This window comes from Neoarius graeffei, chromosome 9 (genome assembly GCF_027579695.1).
Source record: "Neoarius graeffei isolate fNeoGra1 chromosome 9, fNeoGra1.pri, whole genome shotgun sequence".
NCBI lineage: Eukaryota > Metazoa > Chordata > Actinopteri > Siluriformes > Ariidae > Neoarius > Neoarius graeffei.
Genome location: NC_083577.1, coordinates 58,910,960 through 58,926,957, shown reverse-complemented (window position 1 = coordinate 58,926,957; position 15,998 = coordinate 58,910,960). Strand labels below are relative to the sequence as shown.

At 42.0% G+C, this 15,998-nt stretch overlaps 1 protein-coding gene across 1 annotated transcript in view; it reads left to right on the top strand.

Moving 5' to 3' along the window:
- The window catches only part of kcnj3a (potassium inwardly rectifying channel subfamily J member 3a), a 77,759-nt gene that overhangs the window by 60,291 nt on the left and 1,470 nt on the right, over positions 1–15,998 (top strand). The window lies entirely within an intron of this gene.

Sequence of the window (15,998 nt, the reverse complement as noted above, 5' to 3'; positions counted from 1 at the left end):
TTCCACGTAGAATCATACGTCATCCTTGTCGCCATATTGGATAGATCAAAGCGGAGAATAAAGATTCATGTGCTGCGTTTAACTGTACCAACAGGTTTACCGTCCAAACGAGATCATATGGGATTACCTTTCACAGGTGAGAAACAACAAATTAATCCATCAACGTGTCTCATTCAATTTATTCCGGACCATTAAAGACGCCGCCTTCCGTGTAGAATCATGTCATCCTCGCCGCCATTTTGGAGAGGTCAAAGCGGAGAATAAAGATTAGCTGCGTTTACCTGTACCAACAGGTTTGCCGTCCAAACAAGATCACATGGGATTACCTTTCACAGGTGAGACTGGAAAAATACTTTTCATTGTATTTGGTCATTATAATGTAATTTTACAAACAGATTTTCCTGACTTTGTGGCTAATATGAAGTCTCGCGCATAATAGTTTATGCGCATGCGTCCTTACTTCTATTGTTCTGGTGTCTCCGAAGGGACCGTCTTACAGCGCCCCTAGAGGTGTGGCATGTGTATTGCATCGTTTTCAGCAAGCGTTGCATTGCCATATGGACCTGATATTTTACTGATTGTTGCCCATTTGGACGCGATATATTTTTAAATAACATCTCGTTGCCGTTGTCGTGTGGATGTAGCCATCCACACGACAACGGCAATGAGATGTTATTTAAAAAAATATCACGTCCACATGGGCAACAATCAGTAAAATATCAGGTCCATATGGCAATGCAACGCTTGCTGAAAACGATGCAATACACATGCCACACCTCTAGGGGCGCTGTAAGACGGTCCCATCGGAGACACCAGAACAATAGAAGAAGTAGGACGCATGCGCATAAACCCCTTCTTCTACCCGGCGTGAATGAGTGAGTGCTGCTTGTTCTAGTCATGTGGTTGTGATGTCATCGTAAACAAATCTGTTCTACTCATCCAGACGACTTTGCAACGGCACCGTTGCCAGATTTTTCCACTCTGGAAACCGTTCTCAAAAAATATTGTTTTGGGGCACCCAAAACGCCGGTGCCATGTGGGCGCCAGGCCGAAACGATAAAAAATGTTATCGGATTCACCTGAATCTGTTGCCGTGTGGACAGGGCCTGAGAGTGTCAATGACCCATGTGACCTCAACGAATCTCCTTAGGTTTGTTTTTGGTCCACTAGAGGATAAATACCTGGAACTCTCCACTCATCAGATAGAACTGAAGAAGCCTTTCAGATGAGACGTAAAACGTCTTCAAGAATTTCAAGCAAGTCCAGTTACCTTCTTTAGCACCTAAGATTTACCATGAGGGCAGATTTATAAGGAAATGAGCTGTAGGTTTTACTGAGCATCTTGCAGAAGCAGCCACAGTTCTTCTGGACACTTTGACTGTCACACTTGCTTCTTAATTTTGCAGCAAAACCCAACAACCTTCATTCTGTTTTCTTTTTTAATCTGAAAAGTGGTCTCTTATGTAATATGCTGCTCAGATACAAATACTTTTTTCTTCTGTAACATTTAATTTTGTGCTGGAAAACAAACGCTTGGAACTCTAAAATGTTTTTTGTACTGACTCGATAATGTAGAAGTCATAAAATAGAAATCTGTAACAAAGTTTGTATAAAAAATCTAATCTAATATATAGATTAGATTAGATTAGATTAGATTAGATTAGATTAGATTAGATTAGATTAGATAAAACTTTATTGATCCCTTTGGGAGGGTTCCCTCAGGGAAATTAAGATTCCAGCAGCATCATTACAGATAAACAGAGAAAAGAAATAGAGAAAACTTCTAGATAAATTAAAATAAATTAAGTATTTACATATACAAATATAAAAGAATAAGATATGGGGAAGAGAGGAAGGGGGGGAGAAGTGGGGTTAGGGTAAGTGTGTGTGTGTGTGTGTGTGTGTGTGTGTGTGTGTGTGTGTGTGTGTGTGTGTGTGTGTGTGTTGGGGGGGAGCAGGAAAGATATTGCACTTTATATTGCACATTGTCCGGTATTGCTTATTGTTAGGCTAGTCTACTGCTCCTTCCCGTCCTCTGTCCTCCTGTTACCCTTCCTCCCCCCCCCCCCCCCCCCCCCCCAGAGAGGAGTTGTACAGTCTGATGGCATGAGGGACAAAGGAGTTTTTGAGTCTGTTCGTCCTGCCCTTGGGAAGGAGCATTCTGTCACTGAACAGGCTCCTCTGGTTGCTGATGACAGTGTGCAGACGGTGACTGGCATCGTCCATGATGTTCAGTAGTTTGTCCATAGACCTCTTCTCTACCACCATCACCAGAGAGTTCAGCTTCATGCCGACCACAGAGCCAGCCCGCCTGATCAGTTTGTCCAGCCTGGATGTGTCCTTCTTGGATGTGCTGCCCCCCCAGCACACCACAGTGTAAAACAGGACACTGGCGACCACAGACTGATAGAACATCCACAGGAGTTTCCTGCAGATGTTAAAGGACCGCAGCCTCTTAAGGAAGTATAGCCTGCTCTGTCCCTTCCTGTATAAGTGTTTGCTGTTGCAAGTCCAGTCCAGCTTGCTGTCCTGCCACAGCCTGAGGTACTTGTAGGAATCCACAGCCTCCACTTCGACTCCCTCGATCAGAACTGGTTGTGACCTTGGTCTGGACCTCCCAAAGTCAATGACCAGCTCCTTGGTCTTTGAGGTGTTGAGCTGCAGATGGTTCCTGTTGCACCACACAGCAAAGTCCCTCACCAGGCTCCTATACTCCTCCTCTCTGTTGTCACTGATACACCCAACGATGGCTGTGTCATCGGCAAACTTCTGAATGTGACACAGCTCCAAGTTGTAGCAGAAGTCCACGGTGTACAGGGTGAAGAGAAGAGGGGCCAGCACCATGCCCTGGGGTGATCCAGTGCTGCTAATTACAGTGTCAGACGTGATGTCCTTCAGCCTGACGTACTGAGGCCTGTCAGTGAGGTAGCTGGAGATCCAGGTGACCAGGCAGGGTCCACTCGCATCCTGTTCAGTTTGTCCCGAAGCAGTAGGGGCTGGATGGTGTTGAAGGCACTTGAGAAGTCCAAGAAGAGGATCCTCACTGTGCCATTTCCCTTATCCAGATGTGAGTGGGCTCGGTGTAGCAGGTAGAGGATGGCGTCTTCCACACCAACACCTGCCCAGTACACAAACTGCAGACAGTCCTGGGCATGTTGTACCTGGGGTCTGAGGAGGCTGAGGAAGAGCCTCTCCAACATCTTCATCAGATGTGAAGTGAGTGCCACCGGTTGGAAGTTGTTCAGCTCGCTGGGCCGATTCTTTTTGGGAACTGGAATGATACATGATGTCTTCCAGAGGGTTGGCACTCTCCCCAGCTGCAGGCTGAGGTTGAAGATGCGTTGGAGTGGTTCACCCAGTTCAGCAGCTCAGGTCTTCAGTAGTCGTGGACACACCTTGTCTGGGCCTGCTGCTTTCCTGGGGTGAAGCTTCCTCAGTTGACCTCTGACCTGGTCTGCAGTAATACATAGAGGAGTCTGTGTTGAGGTGGGGGAGGAGGGGGCTGCTATGATGACTGGGGGGAGGTGTGTTGAGGGAAGAAGGAGAGATGGCTGCAGTGAGGGAGAGGGTGGGGGGGACATGGGCTAGTTGAACCGATTGAAGAAGTCATTCAACTCATTCGCCCTCTCCACTGTCCCCTCAATGACTCTGGTCTTTGTATCGTGGCCTGTGATGGTTTTCACACCTTCCCAGACCTCCCTCATGCTGTTCTCCTTCAGCTTCTGCTCCACCTTTCTCCTGTAGCTGTCCTTAGCTTCCCTCATGCAGCATTTCACCTCCTGCTGTGCTGCTTTCATCGCCTCCCTATCCCTGCTCCTGAAGGTGGCCTTCTTCCTGTTGAGGACAGCTTTGACTTCCTGTGTTACCCATGGCTTGTTATTAGGGTAACACCGTACAGTCTTAGTGGGGGAGACCACGTCTGCACAGAAGTTGAGGTAATCTGTCAGACAGTGTGTCAGCCCCTCTATGTCCTCACAGTGTGGGCTAAGCAGCACATCCCAGTCCGTGATGTCATAGCAGTCTCTGAGGGCATCTTCCATTTCAGGGGACCACCTCCTGATGGAGCTAGTTGTTGCAGGCTGCCTTTGAACCAGGGGGGTGTACTTCGGCTGTAGGAGAACCAGGTTGTGGTCAGACTTCCCTAATGGGGGGAGGGGTGTGGCTCTGTATACATCCCTCACATTAGCATACAGCAAGTCAATTGTCCTGTTGTTCCTTGTTGGACAATCCACAGCCTGGTAAAAAGCAGCCAAAGTAGAGTCCAAAGTAGCGTGATTAAAGTCCCCAGAAATGATCATAAATGCCTCAGGGTGCTGTGTCTGCAGCCTTGCTGTGACAGAGTGAATCCTCTCACATGCAGTGGCTGCATCTGCCTTCAGAGGGATGTAAACACAGATGGTGATCACGTGACTGAACTCCCTCGGCAGATAATATGGCCGCAGGCTAACGGCTAGCAGCTCCAAGTCCGGGCAACATAAAACTGTCTTTACAGAGATATGTCCCGGGTTACACCAGCGGTTGTTAACATAAATGATGAGTCCCCCACCTTTGCTTTTCCCGCATGTGTTAGTGTCTCTGTCAGCTCTCACAGCAGTGAATCCCCACAGGTCCACATTAGCATCCGGTACAAGGTGTGTTAGCCATGTCTCCATAAAGATAAATAAGCTGCTCTCCTGGTAAATCCGCTGGTTGTTCAGAGCGGAAAGCTCGTCGACTTTATTCGGCAGCGAGTTCACATTCCCCATGATAATGGAGGGAATGGATGATTTGTAGCGCTGCTGGTTGTCCGCTAGCCTAGCCTTTAGCTTAGCTCCGGCTTTGCAGCCCCTGGGTTTCCTCCTCAGCTCCGCTGGGATGGGGTGTCGTATCCCGGCTCGTCCCATTGTTTTCAGGGCCAGCAGCTCCTCTCTCAAATAAGCGAGAAAACTGGCTCCTGGGTTGTGTGTTAAAGTTAAATATATCCATGTTATATAGTTAAACACACTATGTCTTTGTAAGAAGAGCAAAAAAGTAAAAAAAGATGGAAAAAAAGAGGTTTTAAGAGCTAAAAACTACAGAGCTACTGGAGAGGCAGCCGTCTCACACAGCGCCCAAACACTGTATATATAACAAGTGTTGCCAGGCAAAACAAACCTCGCCCTGCAGCACTTATTTTATGTTGATTGTGGTAATATTTCTCAATAATCAGCTGTCACGTTATAGTCCTATGAAAATCCATGATCTTGAGTTTAATATTTCAAAGTCATTCAAGGTCAAAGGTCATGATGCCAAATGAAAGGCCATATGGGAGTTCCTATATGCTCATAATAGTAAACATTTGTCTATCTGCAACCGTTTTTGAGTTATAATTGAAAATATGTTATTTTGACTGAAAGGTTGAGCTTTCTGGTGACCTTGACCTTCACCTTGATCTGATTATCCCCAAAATTTTATCAGGTAATCTACGGACCATTGCCCACCTACCCTGAAAATTTGAAGTCAATCGGTGCAACCATCTAGACGCTAGATTGTTAACAGGCACACAAACAAAACAAACAAACAAACATACTAGGCCAATGGTCATGGTGCCAAATGAAAGCCCATATATGACTTCCTATATGTTGATAATGGTAAACATCTCTCTATCTTTGTTTTCAAGTTATAATGGAAAATATGTGAATTTTAGCAATGACCTTGAACCCCCCGACATTTGACCCCAACTCCTAAGAAAACTATTAGAGATACCCCATCATGTAGCATATCAATGGAAGCAGAATTGAAAGATGAACATTTTGGAATTGGTTGGAAGTAAATATGATGAATATGAAGGAAGATATCGCAAAAAAAAGATTTTGACCTTTTTGGTGACCTTGACCTAGGGCTGTGCCGATAGATGATGCCATCGTCCATCGACGATGGTGGTCATCCATCACAATGGAGAGCCACCATCGTGATACCATGCCCCCTCCTGTCATAAACATGCATATACGGTATCATCTGGGCCTATTTAACCTAAAAAGTTAGTTTTTTGTTAGTTTAGTTAGTTAGTTTTGTTTAATATATAAATATATTATTTAACATAATTATATATAAATACATAATTATATAAATCATTATAAAGTAATATCCTATTACCGCTTGTTCACGTAGGCTATGGTGCAGGGACGTGCTTTTTTTAGCCTACAATATACTTTTAATGTAAAATTTGTCATGTTGTTCAAACAAATAGCCACTATTAACGACTTCAGTTGGGAAATATTGCACCCCAAACGGCAGTGAAGCACAGACTTCAGCAGAAGTCAAATAACTTTAATCTGGTAAATAGGCCTACTTTCAGACACAAAATGGTCCACTCTAAGCCATAATGTCAAACCAAAGGGAAGAATGAAGGTGATTCTGATAAATGTAAAGACAGTAAAAAAAAAAACCAATATTAAATCATGATTTTAAAAGCTGGTGCAATAATTCAAACACTAATAAATTGGAAAAATTAGCGCGTTCAAGTGCGCACTAAAGGCCGAAACGCATCTTCAATTGATATGGTGTAAATAAACAATGAGTAATAGCTTAAGTGTAGTTTCTTCTCATAATTTGAATACTAGTCTTTCATTGTTAGAGCAGATTAATATCTTGCCGTGATCAGTAAGTGCTCGGGGAGGTTCGTTTCCACCTGCGCTTTGCGCAGCTCATTTCTCCGAAGCCAGCTGTGCGCAAACGCAGTGTTGACTGCTCGGCAAACTCCAAACGCTCAGTCTGTACTGGCCCTCTGTTGCGCAAGCGAGTTGGTTATGGCCAGGTTCAAATTGTGCCCAAAACAACTTAACCACGGCCATTTTAATTGCCTGATGGCTGTGACAATATTCGCCCCGTTGTTATGCAGGCGATCTTTTTCTCCTCTATTTTCCATTGGGCAAGTGTCTCGCGCAATGCGTCTTCTAAATTGTCCGCTGAACGTGTCTCTGGCATGAAACTCGTCTGCAGGCATTTGGACTGCATTGCCCACTCTCAGTCCACATAATATATGGCAGCTGACATATAGGGCATCATGTTGCAGCTGGACCACATATCCGTTATCAAGACCAAATATTCCACATCACCTAGCGCTTTTTTTCTTTACGTGCCAAAGCCTCGGCTGAGTATCTAATACTTTTAATAATAATAATAATATATTTAATAACGTGGTATTAAAATCCCCCCCCGCCTACGATATGATCGTCCATCACGATGTTTGCACTGTAAACATTGTCGATGCCAATTAAGGGGACATCGCACAGCCCTACCTTGACCTTGACTGGATGACCCTCAAAATGTTGGAGGTTCTATTTGAGACCAATGCCCATCTATCCTGAAAGTTTCATGAAGATTGGTTCAGCCGTTTTCCTGTAATGTTGCTAACAAAACAACTAAGAAACCCCACCAAAAACAATACCTCTTGCCGTGGACTCTGTCCCGGATGAGGTAACTAGTTAAGCTGAAATGCTTATGCTGCCACACAGCAACACAAACAATGGGCCACATGTATGTTCTCAGGACAACCATAAAATTCATCATGTCATCATTATTCATCACTTAATTGTCAGTCCTCCACGTGTCTGTGTGGGTTTCCTCCGGTTTCCCCCACAATCCAAAGACATGCAGGTTAGGGTAATTGGTGGCTCTAAATTGACCGTAGGTGTGAATGTGAGTGTGAATGGTTGTTTGTCTCTGTGTATCAACCCTGTGATGACCTGGCGACCTGTCCAGGGTGTACCCTGCCTCTCACCCATAGGCTACATCCACACGACAACGGCAACGAGATGTTATTTAAAAATATATCGCGTCCAAATGGGCAACGATAAGTAAAATATCTGGTCCATATGGCAACGCAACGCTTGCTGAAAACGATGCAATACACATGCCACACCTCTAGGGGCACTGTAAGACGGTCCCTTCGGAGACACCAGAACAATAGAAGAAGTAAGGACGCATGCGCATAAACTGTTATGCGCGAGACTTCATATTAGCCACAAAGTCAGGAAAATCTGTTCGTAAAATTACATTATAATGACCAAATACAATGAAAAGTATTTTTCCAGTCTCACCTGTGAAAGGTAATCCCATGTGATCTCGTTTGGACGGCAAACCTGTTGGTACAGTTAAACGCAGCTAATCTTTATTCTCCGCTTTGACCTATCCAATATGGCGGCGAGGATGACGTATGATTCTACGCGGAAGGCGGCGTCTTTAATGGTCCAGAATAAATTGAATGCTACACGTTGATGGATTAATTTGTTGTTTCTCACCTGTGAAAGGTAATCCCATGTGATCTCATTTGGACGGTAAACCTGTTGGTACAGTTAAATGCAGCACATGAATCTTTATTCTCCGCTTTGACCTATCCAATATGGCGGCGAGGATGACGTATGATTCTACGCGAAAGGCGGCGTCTTTAATGGTCCGGAATAAATTGAATGCTACACGTTGATGGATTAATTTGCTCTTCTACACCCTTTTTGAGGAATGTATTGTCGGACTTAAACCAACATCTGAAGAGGTGAGATCGCTCCTTTTTTCCCTATTTTTGCTGGCGGGATTGACTCTGCCCTAAGGGCTATTCTCTCTCTCTCTCTCTCTCTCTCTCTCTCTCTCTCTCTCACTTTGCACCATTACACAATAAATATTCACAGTGAAAATATTTTGTAAGCGCGTTTCATGAACCAAGTTATAGGATTTGTTGACAACTCGCATCGAGTTCGTTACACTTCTACCCGGCGTGAAGCACATGTGGTTGTGACATCATCGTAAACAAATCCGTTCTACTCATCCAGACGACTTCGCAACGGCAACGTTGCCAGATCTTTCCACTCTGGAACCTGTTCTCAAAAGATTGCGTTTTGGGCACCCAAAACGCCGGTGCCGTGTGGACGCCAGGCCTAAACGATAAGCAATTGTATCGGAGTCACCTGAATCCGTTGCCGTGTGGACAGGGCCATAGTCAGCTGGGATAGGCTCCAGCTTGCCTTCAACCCTGCACTGGTTAAGCAGATACAGATAATGGATGGAAGGATAATTGTCAGTCATTTTTGTTACCTCTGTGACCTTTAATCATTTAAGCAATTAGTTTTGTTACATCCACCTCATTTATCATTCACTTTTTGTTATTTTCACTTGAATCTGGCCAATTTGTCTTTGAGAGCTGGCTCTAACAAAATGATAGTGTAGCAGCTGCTTCTTCTCAACACGTCAGGTCAACATGTTTGTTTAAAGAGAGGGAAAGCAGAAGTACATGTACATGTAGTACAGTGGTGCTTGAAAGTTTGTGAACTCTTTAGAATTTTCTATATTTCTGCATAAATATGACCTAAAACATCATCAGATTTTCACACAAGTCCTAAAAGCAGATAAAGAGAACCCAGTTAAACAAATGAGACAAAAATATTATACTTGGTCAATTATTTATTGAGGAAGATGATCCAATATTGCATATCTGTGAGTGGCAAAAGTATGTGAACCTCTAGGATTAGCAGTTAATTTGAAGGTGAAATTAGAGTCAGGTGTTTTCAATCAGTGGGATGACAATCAGGTGTGAGTGGGCTCCCTGTTTTGTTTAAAGAACAGGGATCTATCAAAGTCTGATCTTCACAACACATATTTGTGGAAGTGTATCATGGCACAAACAAAGGAGATTTCTGAGGACCTCAAAAAAGCGTTGTTGATGCTCATCAGGCTGGAAAAGGTTATTAAACCATCTCTAAAGAGTTTGGACTCCACCAATCCACAGTCAGACAGATTGTGTACAAATGGAGGAAAATTCAAGACCATTGTTACCCTCCCCTGGAGTGGTCGACCAACAAAGATTATTCCAAGAGCAAGGCATGTAATAGTCGGTGAGGTCACAAAGGACCCAAAGGTAACTTCTAAGCAACTGAAGGCCTCTCTTACATTGGCTAATGTTAATGTTCATGAGTCCAGCATCAGGAGAACACTGAACAACAATGGTGTGCATGGCAGGGTTGCAAGGAGAAAGCCACTGCTCTCCAAAAAGAACATTGTTGCTCATCTGCAGTTTGCTAAAGATCATGTGGATAAGCCAGAAGGCTATTGGAAAAAATGTTTTGTGGATGGATGAGACCAAAATAGAACTTTTTGGTTTAAATGAGAAGCGTTATGTTTGGAGAAAGGAAAACACTGCATTGCAGCATAAGAACCTTATCCCATCTGTGAAACATGGTGGTGGTAGTATCATGGTTTGGGCCTGTTTTGCTGCATCTGGGCAAGGACGGCTTGCCGTCATTAATGGAGCAATGAATTCTGAATTATACCAGCGAATTCTAAAGGAAAATGTCAGGACATCTGTCCATGAACTGAATCTCAAGCGAAGGTGAGTCATGCAGCAAGACAACGACCTTAAGCACACAAGTCGTTCGACCAAAGAATGGTTAAAGAAGAATAAAGTTAATGTTTTGGAATGGCCAAGTCAAAGTCCTGACCTTAATCCAATCGAAATGTTGTGGAAGGACCTGAAGCGAGCAGTTCATGTGAGGAAACCCACCAACATCCCAGAGTTGAAGCTGTTCTGTACGGAGGAATGGGCTAAAATTCCTCCAAGCCGGTGTGCAGGACTGATTAACAGTTACTGGAAACATTTAGTTGCAGTTATTGCTGCACAAGGGGGTCACACCAGATACTGAAAGCAAAGGTTCACATACTTTTGCCACTCACAGATATGTAATATTGGATCATTTTCCTCAATAAATAAATGACCAAGTATAATATTTTTGTCTCATTTGTTTAACTGGGTTCTCTTTATCTACTTTTAGGACTTGTGTGAAAATCTGATGATGTTTTAGGTCATATTTATGCAGAAATATAGAAAATTCTAAAGGGTCCACAAACTTTCAATTACCACTGTACATGTATAAAATACTTCTAGTGCATTTGATTATGTAACATTTTCTGATTTGCTTTGCAATATTGGGTTTTTGATTTTTATATTGAGTCCTGCCAGATTTCTGCTCTTTTGAGTGTTGCCAGTTTTATATTTGAATGATGGCACATTGGCAGTCCTTATGCATACAATGTTTCATCTCAGAGGTCCAAATATTTTGAAATATAATGTACTAATGTATAATGACATACTATATAATGTCAAGAAATATATCTCTATATAATCAGTTATACAGATATACTGATGATCAATCATCTTGCAACAGATCACAAAATCGCCTATATTGTGACACCATTCTTAAATGAAAAAAGATATTGTGACATTATTATGTTATTCTCCATCCCCCTGCTAATGTCAGGTATACTGTCTGTTTAATCTCATAACAGTTATAATGGTCATAGTCTCTTGAGGACATAAAAGTACTCTCTGTGTGAGTGTTTTTGATGAAAACCACCTTGAAACCTGAGAACCGAACATGGCTAATCGTAGCAGCTTTACATGTGCATGTTGGTAGGATTAGGTTTCCATAGAAACACACAGTTGTAGTCCTGATTACATAAGTTCTTTTCCCCTGTGTGAAGTCAATTGATGGGGTTTTAACTCTCTTCCACCACCTTTTACTCACAGGCCTGTTAGAGACATCGGATTGATCAAGTGTTTGAAGCAAAATGAATTTGTGTTTGCATTATTACATTTTAATTATAAGCTTGAGGGGTGAAAGAGGGAGAAAGACAATTTGTATTTGTTCTAATTCACTGCTGGAACTCTGGTTTTATTTTGTTGAAGTTCATGGTGTGTCATGAATAATAATCAAGCTGTTCTCAGTCTTGGGGTATAAGATGCATTAATTTATGTATGCAGTAGGATATTAAAGTGATATTACAGTCCTCCTAATTTATTGTGCTCGTGCTTGATATTGACTGTGCCCTTTCATGTACCGTTTCCTTGTTTTTAGTCCTTGTTGTCATTGTCTCGTCCTCTCCTGCTGAGCTGAGTAACACCGTTTTTCCTAGATGACAGGTGTTGCATATCAGATGCAAGAGCCAAATTGCCTCTGATGTGTCATATTCGCAGGCATTGCAAGAACGTAATCCCTAATAATCCTTGCCTCCTCTGATAGCAGGCAACCACACAGCACAAATCTAACGGGGTTCTGCATCCCAGTGTTTCGACTCAGCTGGCATTTTCGCCCACAGCTCCAATCAACATGCTGTCTTAGTGATCCTGGGATATTTCTGTGTGTCTTGCTATCGACTCTGTTTCTGCCTCATTTCTCCAATGTACACACCCAAATGGAGCTGTGTGTTCACAATTACACATCTGTGGCTTTGCGTAAACAGTGTTAGCCATACACTCAACCTTAAACACACAGCCATAGTTTTATAGGAGCACTGTAGTGCTTATTTTATGGAAGAAACTGGTACTATTCACTTACAGTGGATATAAAAAGTGTACACACTCCATTAAAATGATAGGTTTTTCTGGTGTAAAAAAATGAGACCACGATAAATAATTTCAAAACTTTTCCCACCTTTAATGTGATCCATAACCTGTACAATTCAATTGAAAAACAAACAAATCTGTTACGGGGAAAAACATAAAAAATAAAAAATGTACAATAAGCTGGTTGCATAAGTGTGCACACCCTTAAACTAATATTTTGTTGAAGCACCTTTTGATTTAATTAAAGCATTCAGTCTTTTTGGGTCGGAGTCTATCAGCCTGCCACATCTAGACTTGGCAATGTTTGCCCACTCTTCCTTGAAAAAGCGCTCCATATCTGTCAGATTGCGAGGGCGTCTCTTGTGCACGGCCCTCTTCAGGTCACCCCACAGATTTTCAATAGGATTTAGGTCTGGGCTCTGGCTGGGCCATTCCAAAACTTTTTTGGGGTCATTGTCATGCTGAAAGATGAAATTCCTTTTCATCTTCAGCTTTCCAGCAGACACCTGAAGGTTTTGGGCCAAATTTGACTGGTATTTAGAACTGTTCATAATTCCCTCTACCTTGACTAAAGCCCCTGTTCCAGCTAAAGAAAAACAGCCCCAAAACATGATGCTGTCACCACCATGCTTCACCGTGGGTATGGTGTTCTTTTGGTGATGTGCAGTGTTGTTTTTGTGCCAGACATACCTTTTGGAATTGTGGCCAAAAAGTTCAACCTTGGTTTCATCAGACCATAACACATTTTCCCACATGCTTTTGGGAGAGTTGATATATTTTTTTGCAAAATTTAGCCGGGCCTGGATGTTTTTCTTTGACCCTACCTCGTAGTCCAGACATATGGAGAATACAGGAGATTGTTGTCACATGTAGTACACAACTAGTACTTGCCAGAAATTCCTTCAACTCCTTCAGTGTTGCTGACCAGTTTTTGTCTTGTCTTTTCATCAATTTTAGAGGGACGTCCAGTTTTCGGTAATGTCACTGTTGTCCCATATTTTCTCCACTTCTTGATGACTGTCTTCACTGTGCTCCATGGTATATGTAATGCCGTGGACTTATTCTGTACCCTTCTCCTGACTGATACCTTTCAACAATGAGATCCCTTTGATGCTTTGTAAGCTCTCTGTGAACCCTGGCTTTTTCTGGAGGATGCAACTGAGTAAATGTTTGAACTTTATTTGAGGTTAATCAGACTCATTTTAGTTGATGGCAGGTGTGAACCCTAAAAAGGTGCTTCAACAAAATATTAGTTTAAGGGTGTGCACACTTATGCAACCAGCTTATTGTACGTTTTTTATTTTTTATGTTTTTTCCCCGAACAGATTTGTTTGTTTTTCACTTGACTTGAACAGGTTATAGGTCACATTAAAGGTGGGAAAATTTTTGAAATTATTTATCATGGTCTAATTTTTCATCTCATTATCTCTAGCCGCTTTATCGTTCTACAGGGTCGCAGGCAAGCTGGAGCCTATCCCAGCTGACTACGGGCAAAAGGCGGGGTACACCCTGGACAAGTAGCCAGGTCATCACAGGGCTGGTCTAATTTTTTTACATCAGAAAAACCTATCATTTTAACAGTGTGTGTACACTTTTTATATCCACTGTATTCCAAGGACACTTACAGCTGCAGGAACTTTTATAAGAATATTTGTTATTTACAAACATCCAGCATTTACCGCAGCATTTTAGAATAGAATAAAGCCTATAGCTACATAAACGGCTTCAGAATATGAGAGTCAATAAAAGACAATAAAGCTGATGTGAGAAATAGTACGGTGAATAAAATGCTGTTGTGTTTGTGAGCACTTCTGTTAGCACCAGGTAATGGCTCAGTGTCCAATTTGTTAAAATGAAAAAATGAATGGTCTGCACAAAACATCTTGTGTGATTCTTCTCTCTCTCTCTCTCTCTGTGTGATATATTGCACAGTACATAGACGAGAGGGAAGAGCCATGATAGCAAACAGGATTTTTGATGAGGATAGGTCTGCCCTCTCGGAAAGTAATTTTGTACTTTATGAAAGTGGCAGTCTTATAACACCATACCCGTAAAAAGTCTCTAGGAATAAAGAAGCCTGTACTGTGCTGATAGCACATAGCCTTTGCAAGTCTTCATGTGAGGAAATGATTTATGTGATCCCTTCATATTACTTTCTCTGTTTTAACCTTTTCCCTTTTTTTTTCTAGACTTTTGTTTTATGTTGAGGTTGGAGGCAAGCAAGTGAAATCTTGATATAGTTTTGTGAATGTAAAAAAAAAAAATTGAAACATTTATCTTGCAAAGATGTGCTACTGAATGTTTGTGTCTGATAGATTTTCATTGTGTCAGTTGTTTGTCCTGTACGTTCAGGCTGTCTCTAGAATATGACTGATGATGTGCTGTTTTGATTGACCTAATCTCATGAGGCCAGTTAACCAAGCCCTGGCCTCTCATCAGGTCTGTTGGCATAAATCCGCTTAAGTAATTTGATTATCTTAACCTTCCATTTGTTTTTCCCTGGCAATGCCACAATGGAGCCTGGATGGTTGTTAAAGAGGAAGATTAAGAGGCAAAGATTAAGATTAAGCCAGTGCTGCCCCTGGCTCCATTTACATTCATTGGTTATTGTGACCTGAGCAATTATGAGTGAGGGGTTCAAGTAATTGAATTTGATCTTTGCTGAGAAATAGTGTTTGCAGAGATAGTTAGTGGAGACAGTGCAGTTTACCTCAAAATGAAAGAAAAAAGATTTTAAAAGAAATAGTAGATGCCGTTGTTCTTTCTGCTGGTTTCTGTGATTTCTTTCTTGACATTACTGCATTGTAAAATATGGACGGCTTAAACTCATACGACTAAGAGACATTGTGCTAGTGTATGAATGCAATTATGTGAACATGTCCTCATGTGTGTATTGCACTGCTGTTAAAATGAAAATAAAGTTGACTTTCCCTGTGTCTGAAATCGCTCCCTACTCACTATATAGGGCACTATATAGTGGGGATGCCATTTTGTAATGCTGTCCAAAACCTTAGCAAGGATTATTTATACCCTATAGAGTGCACTCAAAGTATCCCACAATGCATCATGAAAAGTAGTGTACAACCGATGGTCACTAACCAAAGCAATATATCCCATCATGCATTGTGGTCACGCTGAAAGAAATCAAATTAAAAGTCTCAAATTTGATTTAATAAAAGGAAGCGGCAAAGAAGAAAGTATTCAGCCTTGATTTAAAAAAGCTGAAAGACGCAGGTGCTTTGTATTGATTAATGTGGGAAATACGCTCAGTATAATATGTATTTATCACAAAAATACATGCATGTATTTATTATTTTGAAAACCCGCCTGCCGACTGATCTGGCACGTTTTAATTGTCGACAGTAATAACGTAAATACCAGCGTGATGGACTAGTGTCCGAAAGCTTTTTTTTTTTTTCATTTTACCAATGAGCTCACTATATAGGGAGTAGGGAGTAGTGAACGAGTGAGTGATTTCAGACACAGGGTTTGACTTTAAGAATACTTCTCCACCTGTCAGGTGTAGTGCATCATCTTCTTGTCTGTCAGTATACCTCTCTTTATAGCATACTGATTATATATATACTGTAATGTGAGATGTCTTCTACTTCAATGGGAGTCTTTCATTTTCAATTTGGAGTATGTACAA